The 4,148-nt window shown below is 44.8% G+C and overlaps 1 protein-coding gene across 1 annotated transcript in view; it reads left to right on the top strand.

The window, feature by feature from the left end:
• Nucleotides 1–665: 665 nt before the first annotated feature.
• The window catches only part of LOC308234980 (zinc finger protein 350-like), a 38,910-nt gene continuing 35,427 nt past the window's right edge, over nucleotides 666–4,148 (top strand). Inside the window, exon 1 of the mRNA XM_080643525.1 lies at nucleotides 666–747. The gene's annotated coding sequence lies outside the window, so the exon portion shown is untranslated. The remainder of the gene's footprint in view (nucleotides 748–4,148) is intronic.

Below are 4,148 nucleotides of genomic sequence, written 5' to 3'. Positions count from 1 at the left end.
TGCAGGGAGGACGTCACAGACTCAATCCGGGCTTTCCGGGCTGTGGGGTCCATCAGAGGCCTGGGGTGGTCCTGGACCCGGCTGGAAGACAAGCTCTCTACATGCCATGTGCCAAGTTCATGGGTGAGTCCAGCGAGGTCCAGTGGCATTGGAGCAGGAAGGGGGCAGAGCTGAGGGAGTGAACCTGGGTCTGAAGATGGGAAGAGGTTAAAGATTACCCAGTGGTGTGCACATCTGGAGGAAGTGTGAGCTGTTGGTCCCGGGAACCTGGTGTGGGGACTTAGGGTGAAGCATAAGCCCAGGTTTGTCTTTGTCTTGGAGGCATGATCTAGGAGACTGCAGTGGTATTGCTTGGCAGGAAGGCTGGGGCCCTGCAGGCATGGCGCAGCGCTTAAATGGTGTTTCTCTGCTGTCCCCCTTCCCAGCCCATCTGTTGTGCTGAGGGCAATCCCAGTGATTAACGGGACTGTGATGAGAGAGCAGCCTGCACTGGCATTAGGGCCTGGTGTCCACACTAACCGGGTGCCCTGGAGGAGGTTGAGGGGGGGAAGGTGTGTAAGGAGTAGGAGTGGGGGTTCTCAGGGAGACAGCTCTGGTTTCAATTGTCTCCATTCGGACAGGTTGGCGTGACCTTTGAGGACATTGCCCTGTACTTCTCCAGGGAGGAATGGAGCCTCCTTGATGAGGGTCAGAGACAGCTGTACCTGAATGTGATGCTGGAGAACTTTGAACTTGTATCCTCGCTGGGTAAGACCCTCACTCTCACCAGTGACCTGGACTTGGCTTTGCATTTCCCCAGCCCCTTTTCCCGGGTGGGCTCTGTCCTCCCATGTGGACAGTGGGCACTGCATGATTTCCAGTTTTTGGGCAGTTGCTGTCCTTTGCTTGCACTGCCGGCTTCTGTCCGTGCAGCCCCAATACCTGCTGCCCTGAACTCACAGGGAAGAATATGTGGTTGGTAGGGTGGCAGGGAGCCTAATGGATTCCACCTTGATTAGCGAGGAAAAGCATTTTCTATATTCCTGTTGATCGTTTGTACACATTTTGGGGGAAATTGTCTCTGCATCCTTAGCCCGTTTTCTAACCATGTTTTTTGGCTAATGTGCCTTTTGAATACTTTCCATGTTTTTTGGCTAATGTGCCTTTTGAATACTTTCTATATTAATTTCTTTTCACTTACATTTAAGCACATGTCTTTTTGCATATGCTTAATTATTCTTTGCAGATATTGTGTGTGTGTTTTTTTTGGTGTGTTTTTTCCCCCCAAATTCCCTGTTTTGGACAGCCCTGCATTCAGGAAGCGCTATTTTCCAGCAGGCTCAGATGCTGTTTACTGGTGTTTACTGTGAAAGTATTTCTTCTTGCCGAAACCGGTTTGGCTCAGTGGATAGAACGTCGGCCTGCGGACTCAAGGGTCCCAGGTTCGATTCCGGTCAAGGGCATGTACCTTGGTTGCGGGCACATCCCCAGTAGGGGGTGTGCAGGAGGCAGCTGATCGATGTTTCTAACTCTCTATCCCTCTCCCTTCCTCTCTGTAAAAAATCAATAAAATATATTTAAAAAAAAAAAAGAAAGTATTTCTTCTTCGTGATAAAATATTTTTAATTAAGGCCTGTAGAATTTTTTTTTTTTGAACCCAAGGCCTGTAGAATTTTTTGTTTTTTAGGCAGAGATATTGCATTAATAGTCTGCAGTTAGTGTCAACATTTTTTTAAAATGTATTTAGTGATTTTTAAAGCGAGAGGGAGACAGAAAGAGAAACATCGATGTGAGAGCAGAACATTGCCTGCCTCCTGCACGCCCCTCACCAGGGATGAAGCCCAAAACCAACCCTGGCATGTACGCCGACTGGGAATAGAAGCAACAGCCTTTCCCAACATGAAGTGGTGCTCACACAATTGAGCCACAGTGGCCAGGGCAACGTATCTTCATTATTCACTGGGAAATCAAAAAATGTGTGTGGCTTTCTTCCTGCATGGCGATATTTGCTTTATTGTGGGGATCTGAACAATATCCACAGTATCTCCAAGCAATACCTTCATACGATTTGCAAGTATTTTCTCCCATCCTCCTGTAGGTTGCCTTTTTGTTTCATTTTGTTAATTGCTGTTGTAGCTGTGAAGAAGCTTTTTCATTTGTTGTAGTCCAGACTGTCTTATTTTTGCTTTTTTTGCCTGGTGGTTGGTGTGATGTCCAGAAAATCACGTGCAAAACAAATCTCCAGCCCTGACTGGTTTGGCTCAGTGGATAGAGCGTCAGCCTGTGGACTCAAGGGTCCCAGGTTCGATTCCCGTCAGGGGCATGTACCTTGGTTGCGGGCACATCCCCAGTGGGGGGTGTGCAGGAGGCAGCTGATCGATGTTTCTCTCTCATCCATGTTTCTAACTCTCTATCCTTCTCCCTTCCTCTCTGTAAAAAATCAATAAAATATATTAAAACAAAACAAAACAAATCTCCAAAGCTTTTTCTCTATGTTATCTTGAAGGAGTTTTAAGTTTTAGGACTGACATTTAATCCTTTCATGCAGTTTGAGTTAATTTTTATCAGTGGTGTGCAGTTTTGTTGTTTTACATGTGAATATCCTTTTCTTTTTTTTAGCACCTTACATTAAAGAAACTCTGCTTTCTTTCTTTTTTTTAAAAAAAAATACATTTTATTGAGTTTTTAAATATATTTTATTGATTTTTTTACAGAGAGGAAGGGAGAGAGAGAGTTAGAAACATTGATGAGAGAGAAACATCGATCAGCTGCCTCCTGCACACCCCCCACTGGGGATGTGCCCGCAACCAAGGTACATGCCCTTGACCGGAATCGAACCTGGGACCCCTCAGTCCGCAGGCCGACGCTCTATCCACTGAGCCAAACTAGTTAGGGCTCTCCTTTCTTTCTTAATGTGTCTTATGGTTTTTGTCAAAGATGACTTGAATGTATATGCCTGGGTTGACTTCGGTGTTCTCCGTTCTGTTTCATTGGTCTCTGTGTCTGTGTTTATTCCAAGAACACACTGTTTGGTGGCTTTGGCTCTGTAATAGATTGAAGACAGGAAGTGTGATGCTACTGGGTTTGTTCTTGCTCAAGATTACTTTTGCTCATTTAAGGTCTTTTGAGATTCCATGCTTTTCAGGATTCTCTTTTTATTTCGTTGTAAAATGCCATTGCAATTACCATGGGGATTACATTTCATCTATAGATTGCTTTGGGTAGTATGGACACTGTAATGATATTAAATTATCAGGAACACTGCCGAAACCGGTTTGGCTCAGTGGATAGAGCGTCAGCCTGCGGACTGGAAGGTCCCGGGTTCGATTCCGGTCAAGGGCATGTACCTTGGTTGCGGGCACATCCCCAGTGGGAGGTGTGCAGGAGGCAGCTGATCGATGTTTCTCTCTCATCGATGTTTCTAACTCTCTATCTCTCTCCCTTCCTCTCTGCAAAAAAAAAAAAAAAAATTAATAAATTATCAGGAACACAGGACATCTTTCCACTTGTGTTTTCTTTCATCACTGTCTTACAGTGTTCAGTTTGCAGACATTTCACCTTTTGATTGAATATATTCCTACGCATTTTATTGCTTTTGACCCTATTGTAAATTTGACTACTTTCTGCATTTCTCTATCAAAGAATTGATTGTTGGTGTGTAGAAATGGAACTGATGTTTCTTTTTTTTTTTAATGTATATTTTTATTGATTTCAGGGAGGAAGGGAGAGGGAGAGAGAGATAGAAACATCAATGATGAGAGGGAATGGATAGACTGCCTCTCACATGCCCCCATTGGGGATCGAGCCTGCAAGCCGTGCACAGGCCCTTGACCCTTCAGTCCATAGGCAGACACTATCCACTGAGCCAAACCATCTAGGGTGGAACTAATATTTCTTTGTTGATTTGGTTGTATCCTGTAACTCCTCTGAGTTTATTTACTTATTATTTATACTTTTTATTTATTGGTTTTAGAAGAGAGGATGTGAGACAGATAGAGAGGGAACTTGCATCTGCTGTTCCACCCATTTATGCATTCATTGGCTGCTCCCTGCATGTGCCCTGGCAGGTGATTGACCCTCAACCAGATGCATCAGGAGCACACTCTCACCACTGAGCCACCTGGCCAGGGCTCTGAGTATGTTTCTTTCTTTCTTTCTTTCTTTCTTTC

This window comes from Plecotus auritus, assembly GCF_963455305.1.
Source record: "Plecotus auritus genome assembly, chromosome: 10".
Lineage (NCBI taxonomy): Eukaryota > Metazoa > Chordata > Mammalia > Chiroptera > Vespertilionidae > Plecotus > Plecotus auritus.
The sequence above is the reverse complement of the archived record's forward strand: the minus strand, read 5'-3'. Positions and strand labels throughout refer to the sequence as shown.